The sequence below is a fragment of the Heterocephalus glaber genome, unplaced genomic scaffold (genome assembly GCF_053883595.1).
Source record: "Heterocephalus glaber isolate CG9 unplaced genomic scaffold, H.glaber_assembly_v1.0 deba00001532, whole genome shotgun sequence".
Lineage (NCBI taxonomy): Eukaryota > Metazoa > Chordata > Mammalia > Rodentia > Bathyergidae > Heterocephalus > Heterocephalus glaber.
The window spans coordinates 26,197,487-26,207,286 of NW_028258330.1; the positions used below are offsets into that span (position 1 = coordinate 26,197,487).

A 9,800-nucleotide genomic window follows, 5' to 3' on the forward strand; every position below is an offset into this window, starting at 1 on the left:
GTTGCACCTTACAGTGTCCCATTTGAGAATAAAGACCTTGAGAATTAATAGCTTTGAGAAAGTTTGAGACCCATTTTTCCATTTCCCTCCTTGCAGGTTCCTAGAGTTTGGTCTGCATGCTAGACTAAAGAAACACCTATGACTTTGGTCAGTGTGAATGTACAGTAGATCCCAACCTGAATTTAAAGTCAGATCTGGGTTTCAGTTACAACCCTGCCTTTCATGTACAACTTGTATATGACCCAAGACAAGCCCCTTCCCTTGTCTGAGCCCAGTCTTCATTATCAGTTTCTTTATCTTTTTTTTTTTCACCAATGACAATTTATTATCTTTTGGTAGCACACAGACCAAATATTAATTATACCAGGTTATGCCTATATAGAAGTGGGCAATGTTAGATGCCATTCTATGGGGAATATATGCATTTAATCATCATGTTTTAGTTGTTTGATCTTCTGCTTATGCTGTTCAATTTCTTTCTCCATATGCTCAATCGCCTTTTCATGATGATAGATCTCATCTTCATGATGTTTCTTCAAGGCTTCCTGTTGTTCCTTAGTCTTCTGTCGGAAGAACCACTCCTCTTCAGCCTGCTCTCTCTTCCCAAAGGCCCCACCGGAGTCCCGGATTGAGCCGAGCCGGAGGAACTCTCATGATCCTTGTCTGAGCTGAAGCCTCGGGTTTGCATGGCCCTCACTCCCAAAACGCCGAAACGCCGAGCTGCGCCCGAAACGCCAACGCCATACCTGGCGTTGTTCCTAAGGCAGAACTCCCTCGTCACTCGGCGTGGCAGCTTTTATAGGCTCTAACCGCGCAGCAGACCAAGCAGCAAGTCTTTTCCAGGTAGTTTCTTTAGAAATGGCTTACTAATCAAAAATATTCCAGGTCCATCTTTCCTCGAACAAAGAATTGGACGAAACAAGCCAAAAATGGTGCCAAATGTTTATTTGAAAAGTGAGGGGTGAATGAGTATGGCAGAAACCAGCTGTGCAGAGCAAACTTGGGCAGAACAAGAGAAAAATAAAATAAAAGCAAAAATAAAAGTACCTGCTGCATCTGGGAAACACAGCATGGGCTATGATGGGAAGTCAGGGTAGCAAGCTTCCTGTGGTGTCCAGTCTTCTTTTAGGCCTTCTACATCTCCTCGGAGCTCAAGAGAAATTCTACATAGGGGTCCTAGTGTTGCCCTGGGATCTTGTAATTGACAGGTCTCGCTCATTTTTCCAGACAGCTTTGCCAGGCCCCATCTCCTGTATCACTCATCTGTAAAATAATTCTTTTAACTTTAGCTTTCTGTGACTCTGAAACTGGCTATCCTCTTCATCTTCTTCTCTGAAAAAGTCAGTGGAAGTGGTAACTCAGATTTTTGAGTGGTGTGCAGCCAAGTTTGGTGTCTTTTGGTCCAGCATCCTCAAAAATATCTCAGAAAAGTATTCCAAAGTACCATCAGTTAATATGGGAATTAAATCCCTGACTTATCCCAGAGAAATACATGTTCAATCTTCAGCTCCCCTTTTTCTCTCCCTTGTTTTTTCCCATCTATAAATTAGGAATAATATTAATACTCCATACGGTTGTGAGCTATTGGGTGTAAGGTCCTCATTATGCTGGGAGAAGAACCACTCAGTAAATGTTGGGATGAATTGGGGAACTCTCCTTGGAGGTGCCAAATGGCCCACAGTAAGCTGAGACTTGGATAACAACCCAGGAGCACTGTATAAGTTTCCTGTTACAACATAACAGATCACCACCACCCGCTTGCTAGCTTAAAGCAACAGAAACTTATTCTCTTGTTCTTAGAGGCCAGAAGCCTGAAATCAGTTTCACTGGGCCAAAATTAAGTTTTTAGCAGGTCCATTCCTCCTCCAAAGGCTCAAGGGGAGAATTCATTCCTTGTCTTTCCAGAGTCTTCTAATGCTGGCATCCCTCAGCTTGTAGGATATTGTCTCTGTCTTCACATCACCTCCTCTTTGAATGTATCTCATCTCCCTCTGCTTCTCCTTTGTTTGTTGTTTGTTGTTGTTGTTGTTGTTGTTGCTTTGAGACAGGACTTCACTGCAGTTTCAGCTGTCCTTGAACTTGAGGCAATCCTCCTGCCTCAGCCTCCTGAGTGCTGAGATCACAGGCATGTGCCACCATGCTTGGCTTGCTTCTCGCCTTTAAGGACATTTTCACTGCATTTGGGACCCACCTGGATAATACATGATAATCTCGAGATTCATAATTACATGTTCAAAGAATCTTTTTCCAAATAGGATAAACATTTACAGGTCCCAGAGAACTTTAAAGGGCTGTTTTTCAACTTAACAAACCCAGTAAGTATTTTTCAGGTCTGGGCCTTTCTCTGTTAGGAAACTCAACCTACCCTAATTGTCTTATAGCTTATCTTTTTGTTCTCCATTCAAAACTCTAGATTAGATAAAAGGTTTGCAGGCAGGGTGGGACCAGGCTTCCAGGATTGATAATGATACATTTCTACGAGCAATATTGAAATAGTCATAATTTCTCTTTATTTTCTTTTTCTAGCTTGATGAAAATACATATTTTCCACACTGTCATAGAACAAATAAAACCATGACTTTTGTTTTCATAATTCACGTGACTGATTTCATAGTTCTGTAATGAAAAAGAAAATTTTATTTTTATCCACTGGAAAGCATAGGGGGTATGTTGGTACATGCCTGAAATTCTAGACTCAGGAGGCTGAGGGAGGAGGATCGCAAGTTCAAGGTCAGCCTGGGTTACATAGGCTATAGTTAGGCCCTGTCTCAAGAAAAAAATAAAAAGAGGAGGGGGAAGAAATAAGGAAGGAAGGAAAGGGAGAAAGAGAGAGAGATAAAAGAGTCTGAGGCTCAGTACTAGGCATACAATAAAAGTTCCAATATAATCAAGTCACAGCCCTTTCCCTTGCAGCACTGGCAATTTTGTTAGAAACAAAGACATCTATTGGAGAATATTTGGAATGACGGTGGTTGAGTCTAAATAAATAGAACTTAGAGGGCACTTATAACATATCAGAATCTGAGGTCAGTGTCCTTGGTCTCTGCTGAGTGGGGCAAGTCTTGAACTGGTAGTGAGTAGCCCTGGATTCTATTAATGGGTTAGCCAGTGTCTTTGTAATCTTGGACAAACCACTTTCCCATTTGGGGACTCAGTTTCCATATCTGGAAAATGAATGACTTTACCTCTCAGCACAAGGAAATATTGACAGATCCATGCAGAGTTACTGCAATCAGAAAATAGAATTGCACACACATCAACTGCAGAAATTCCCCCAGAAACATCAATGTAGTAGAATAAAACATTCCAAATGTTTTTTCCAAATGTGGGCAACATTCCAAATGGAATCTGACTATTTGCTAACTGAACAAGGAGGAGAAAAGAAAAAGGAGAAGGAAAAGGAGGAGGATTGAGGAGGGCGATGATAGGGAGTGAGACAGGAGATTAGGGCATAGCAAAGCTGGCTGAGGACCTGTTTATTACAAGATCCCGGAACACATGCACAGAACAGTTCCCAAAGCCCTGCAGTGGACTTCTCTTGAAGACTAGAGTAGATTTTCGATAGGATGGCCTAGACCTGATGTCAGCCTGAGGTGTGGAATCCCAGCACCATGTCTTGGGACCCATATGTAGAAGTTCTTCTGGGTTTCCTCAAGATTTGGACAGTATAAAAAAGACCTTGCTAGCATGGCTTTCCTCGAGATATCCTGGCCTGCATCCTCCAGGGTGCACTTTTATCCCATTTCTTCCTCTTTTACTTAGCCCAAACTCGGAGGGCAGAGCCAGTTTCTCCCTCACTCTTCACTTATACTTTTTCAAATAAACTTTGTCTCTGCGATTTGCTCATCTCATTCAGTCCTTTGTTTGAGATGAGAAGAACCTGGAATTCAACTCCAGAAGGAGAGGCAAGCAAAATTGTCAAGCCATTTTCAGAAGCAGGCTACCTGGTAACATTAGTGCTTCACAGGCATCAACATCATTAAGCCCTACCACAACTCTTTGAGGGAGTATTATTATTATTACTTTACAGATTTTTTAAAATTGAAGCACAGGGCTGGGGATTTAGCTCAGTGGTTCCACCACCCGCCTCAAAAGCACAAGGTCCCGAGTTCGATCCCTGGCACCAAAAAAAAAAAAATTTAATTTAAAAACTATAAATAAAAGGGCCAGGGATTTAGCTCAGTGGTTCTGCCACCTGCCTCGCAAGCACAAGGACCCAAGTTCGATCCCCAGTACCAAAAAAAAAAAAAATTACAAATAAAAAAATAAAAATTGAAGCACAGATTTCTAAAATCTGAAGAGACGAGTAGAAACATAATCAGTATCTCTCACCCAGTAAACACTAAAGTCAAGATTTTGATCCAGATATTCTCTATTTCATTAAGAAAATAATGCCAAATATATTAATAAAAGGTCAGTATAAGCCAGGTGTAGTGACGCGCACCTGTAATCCCACACTCAGGAAGCTGAGGCAGGAGGATTGTCATGAGTTCAAGGCCAGCTTGGGCTACATAGCTCAAGGATAGACTGAACTACAGAGCAAAACCCTATCTCAAAAAAAAAATGTCAGTACAGAATTACAAAGTGGCAGTCTGGTCATCTTGTTCAGTGTCCTCTAGCTGTAGCTTGATGTGATTCCAGGATCAACATTCCCTTATTTTTTGCTGGAAAGACAGAAGAAAAAGTTCAATTCCTTGAGGTCAGAGCTAGATCCCCTTTGGCCCAGCACACTTGCCTTTAGCAGGGAAGTATGTGGGAATCCCTTTTCTATCATGTAAAGGTCATCAATTTCTGTCAACTCCCAGAGCAGAGCCTGCACATTGCATATTTTCAGACTACCAAGAAGTAATTAGTCTATTCCTGGGAAATTCTCCATCTGTTGCCTTGTTGAAATGCTTGCATTTCCCTTGTGTCCAGCATGTCCAAATACTTAGATCAATGACTCCTGGTCAGAGCCCCAGACCATGTTTTTATAGTGCTCATATTCACTGTGAACTCAGACCTGTCATGAAATCTGCCACTGGAGTGTGTACTTAAAAATGATTAAAATGATATATTCTGTTATGTGTACCTTACTGTATTCTTTTTTAAATTGAAAAAAGAAAAATAAATGGAAAATGGTACAACAAAATTGTGGGGTTTTCCATGCTGCAGACTGCCTTGTTTGAAAATATCCATATCTTTTGATTTTTTTTTTTGAGGCAGAGTTTCCCTTTGTTGTTCAGGCTGGCCCTGAACTCACTATGTAGCCCAGGCTGGCCTCGAACTTGCAGTGATCCTCCTGCCTCAGCCTCCCGAGTGCTGGGATCATAGGCATGTGCCACCACACCCAGCTCAATATCCATTTCTTTTAAAGGCAATCTGTCCTTATGCAGGAAGAAGTGGGGATGGGGAGATCTTCTCTTCGGTGATGTGCAAAGTAGATGCTTTCTCTGCCCGATTGATGACATAGAACTAGCCCTACCCCATTCCAGGCTGAGGGAAGGAAGAGATCAATGTCCTACAAAGTTTTCCCTTCAGCCTACCTACCCTGTAGCTCCCAAATTCTGCTACTAGTTAATTGTGCCAGGTCAGGAGGCAAAAAAGTATAGGGAACAAAAATTTATTGAGAACCTTATAATATCCATCTGTTTTGCTATTTCTGCTATTACCATTTCAGAAAGTTCAGCTGGGCGGCTTTTGGTTTCTCCCACCTCACTGCCCCTTGGATTTGCCTTGGGAGAGTTGGGAGTGTTGGGTTGCATCTTGCTCCTGTGTTTTCTCATTTCTATTTTTTTGTTGTTATTGTTTATTTGTTTTCTGCACTGGGGCTTGTACATTGCTTGTGGAAGGTAGATTTATCACTAGTATCAAGACCTCTTAAGGAAATGACTACTTTTCAGAGCTGTCTTCTAGGAGTAGCTGGCTTTTGGCCTTTGAGTCTGTCCCAGATCCTGCCTCTTCCGTTTATTAAGGATGAAAGGTTGTGGCCTGTTTGCCCTAGCATCCAGTTCTTTGGTACTGGGTTCTAATTTTAGTATATGTGCTGCTGAAGTGAGCACTGGTACTGGGTTCTAGTATTGTTTATGACCCCCCCAGACAATCTAGGTATTGGGATACAAGAAAGATCAACAGCCACTCAAGGCTGTGGTACACAGATCAAGGGATTGAAGAATGTCCTGGGTTCCGCTAGGGAAAGTTCTCCTGAGGAAACTCATCCAGCACACAGATGCTCACAGGAAGACCCAGGAAGAATCAGATATGTGGAAAATAAGAGAAACAGAGAAACAGATGGAGGATATTTACCAGGAAACCAAAAGGAAAATGTTACCCAGTAGTTCAAGTCGTATCTATAGTGATGGTTTTGATGAAGAAAATAAGAGAGAGTACTAGAAGCCAAAGACTGAAATTTCTGGGACACTGGAAGATGGTTTTCTTAAGGCTAAATCCTGGAACAAGGAGTTATATGATTATGACATACATCTTCCAGACAGATGGGGTCACAGCAGTTATATGGAGTTATACCCTGAAGAGTTTGAAACAGATGGTGGTCAGCAAGATATTACCAATGAGAAGAAAACACCTCTTCAGATAAAATTATCTACCCATGAATCCCTCACACATAAGAAGTCAAAGAAGTCCCACCAAAAAAAGCAGAAAATAAGGTCGCAAAAAGACAGAAGAAAAGCAATAAGAAAGACATAGATATATCAGATGCCTCAAGTGTGTTCTCAGAAGAAACCAGTGCTTTCCAGGAAAAGGAAGCAATCACTGAAGCGCAAGGAAAAAAAAATAAAAAAAAAATTTTAAAGTGTCTCAAAATTCCTGCCTTATTTTTAGGAGCAGAAAGTCACACTTCCCAGTCAGATGATTCAGCATCCAGTAGTTTGGAAGAAAGTGAGGAAAGAGACATGAAGAAAACCAAAGGGAAAGAGAGAGAGGAAAAAGTCCATGTCCCTGTAGCTAACAATGAAATACAAAAAAAGGACAAACAAACCCACAAGTTGGAAATTAGCTACAGCTGAAAGATATGCTGAGAGCTCGGAGGATGACTAAAAGGGAAAGAAACATTCTTGTTTCCCACTTGACTATATTTATTTATAGCTCTTACACCTAGAGGTTTCCGCTAGTGACTCCTTCAGCACAAGGAGTCTGAGGTCAGAGCTGATCTGTGCCATCTATACATGTTTTGACAGACTCGTTCTCTTCTGTCTCGGCCTGTTAAACTTGATCCTCTTTTCTTGTTAATAAGGATCTGGTATTTTGTTATGAAGGTTTCTTGAAGAGATTATTTTTTCAACTAATCACATTTAGTGTAGAGTACATATATAGCAAATTAAAGGACCCAGAAAGCTGAACCCAGTATTGAGCTGGGTACACCTATTGGAGTGTTGAATTTAGGGAAATTAAGGGCTGCGATCAAGAGATGGATTGGAAGCAGCGCTACGTGCAGTGGTTGGACAAGGGAACACCGTGCTACTCTCTGTCATTTATATAGCCAGTGTCAAAACTAACTTGTCCTGGGGCGGGGATTTAGCTCAGTGGTTTTGCCACCTGCTATGCAAGCGCAAGGACCCGAGTTCAATCCCTGGTACCAAAAAACAAAACAAAACAAAACAAAAAACTAACTTGTCTTTGGCCTTGGTGCTTTGATCCTCCTGTGTTTTGATCTCACAGTTGTGGTCTAGTTTATTTAATGAGGAAATGGGTATAAGAACAAACTTTTTCCTTTCATGGTAACATCCATAGACTACTGTTAAAAGGAACTAGGGTTTTCTCAAATTTTCCTATAGCCCTAGCATCTGGTAATTGGATAGTAAATGATTTTGTAGTTCCATTATTATATGTTGCCTAAATGGGCTTGTGTTTGAAATTATTCCTTCAGTTGTTGGAGGTGACATCTATTAAATGAGAAGAATTAGGAGTTAGTCATGCTAATTATGTTCTTAAAGAGATTCAGAGAAATAGCCATCTAAGTGTCTTTTTTGGGGGGAGGGGGCAATATTGGGGATTGAACCCAGAGCCTTACATATACTAGACAAGTGATCTACCACTGAGCTATAACCCCAGTTTTGTTCATTTCTAATTCTATTTATAAATTTTATATTTCCCCTGAAACTAAGTTGAATTAATTCCAAAATGAAACAAGCTTCTCAGGGACATATCCACTTTTTTCTAGTCTACTTTTGGACTAAAGTAAGCAGAGACCACATCTTTTCCCTTTGCTATGCTGAAACCCTGCTATGTTAATTCTTAAGAAATCAAAATATCACTGAAAGAAGGCTGACAATATACAAGTGAATTTTTCATTATGGCAGTAAAGATCAAGTGACATAATGTTAGTTTTTCCCTGATTGTCAACTTCATGAGCTGAGTAAAAAGCTTGGAAATCCATATTTTTTATCTTGATTCTGTGGCTAATTGGTAGAGTTCTAGAGCAAGTTAAGTTAACCTCCCTGGCCTTACTTTCCTCATGTGTAATAAAGAAATACTTCATGGTAGTATGACAGTCTAAGACAATAGAATACAACTATGATGACATTCCATGAAGTTATATTCTAATAGTTCTAAATTAGTTCTTTGTGGGACAGACTTCTAATAAAGTGCTTGGTTTTAAATTTTTAAAAAAGATCAATTGCGGGGCCGGGGATTTGGCTCAGTGGCATCACACCTGCCTTGCAAGCGCAAGGTCCTAAGTTCGATCCCTGGTACCGCCCCCCCCCAAAAAAAGATCAACTGTTCACAACAATTATTTCACCTTGGCTAAAGTAGTACAATCAGTAATAGCAATAGCATCAAACACAGGCTGGAAAAAGACAAACTGTAATGATAATTTGCCACCTTTAATCCTCGGTACAAGATTTTATAGTTCTATAACAAAATCTAAGACAAATCAGAAAATTATATACAGTAAATATTCAGTCAATAGAGCAATTTTACCCTAAATGGAGAAAATTTTAAAGGGAGAAGAAAAAAGAGAGAAATAAAAGAAGAAAAGGGGATTAGAAGCAAGGCTGAAGGACAAAGGAAGATTACTCAAGCCTCAAGGAACTGGTGAAGAAGACAGGAGGAAAATGAAAGAAGGAGAAAGCAAAAATATAAACAAAACAAAAAAACTAAAAACAATGTTCACATTCACAAAAATAAAAAAAATTTAAATTTTTTTAAAGACTAATAGCAAAGAAAAAAGAGAGCTTTCTCTCTGATTTCAAGCTTGTGGTTATCTTCTGGGGTTTACAGCCTTGTGGGAGTGTTCAATTCAAGGTGTGACTCTGCTCTCACTGGTAGACAAGAGAGTCAGTCAGAGCCCAGATCAGTGCTGGATAATCTTAGTAAGCCAGCAGGACTTTCAAATTTACAGAAATTCAGGCTGAACCTGGCCTCTGGTCAAGGGGGTGGGGTTTGAATCGGTTAGCTTATAACACTCTGGGTGGCTCTTGCCGGTCTGACTGGCTCCCTGACCATGAACGTCTCCCATGTATGTCCCTCACCCAGTCACTGTGGGAGTTTGACATAGGAAGCCCCGAGATGAAGCCAATCTGCAGCTGCCATGGGTCCCAGGTTCAGTTGGCCCCTCCCTAAAATGGCGTCTGACCAGGAACCCTCTCCAGGGGATAGGACAAATGCTTGGATTGGAGTCACTCACTAGCTGTTATAGCGAATGGCATCTACTGCTGTGTTCCACTGGTCCATTTCTCCCTGAAGTCCTCTGGGGTTGCCCGCTTTCACCATGTCTCTAGATTCAATGTTCCTTTCTCTTCCCATGAGCCAGGAGCCAGGGAGAAAATGCAGATTGTTCCTTCCTTTTTCCACTCAGATCC

At 40.9% G+C, this 9,800-nt stretch overlaps 2 pseudogenes; one reads left to right on the top strand and one right to left on the bottom strand.

Moving 5' to 3' along the window:
• Nucleotides 1–288: 288 nt before the first annotated feature.
• Nucleotides 289–1,056, bottom strand: LOC110346311 (ATPase inhibitor, mitochondrial pseudogene; annotated as a pseudogene).
• Nucleotides 1,057–5,962: 4,906 nt separating this feature from the next.
• On the top strand, nt 5,963–7,061 carry LOC101699811 (uncharacterized protein NKAPD1 pseudogene; annotated as a pseudogene).
• Nucleotides 7,062–9,800: the final 2,739 nt, after the last annotated feature.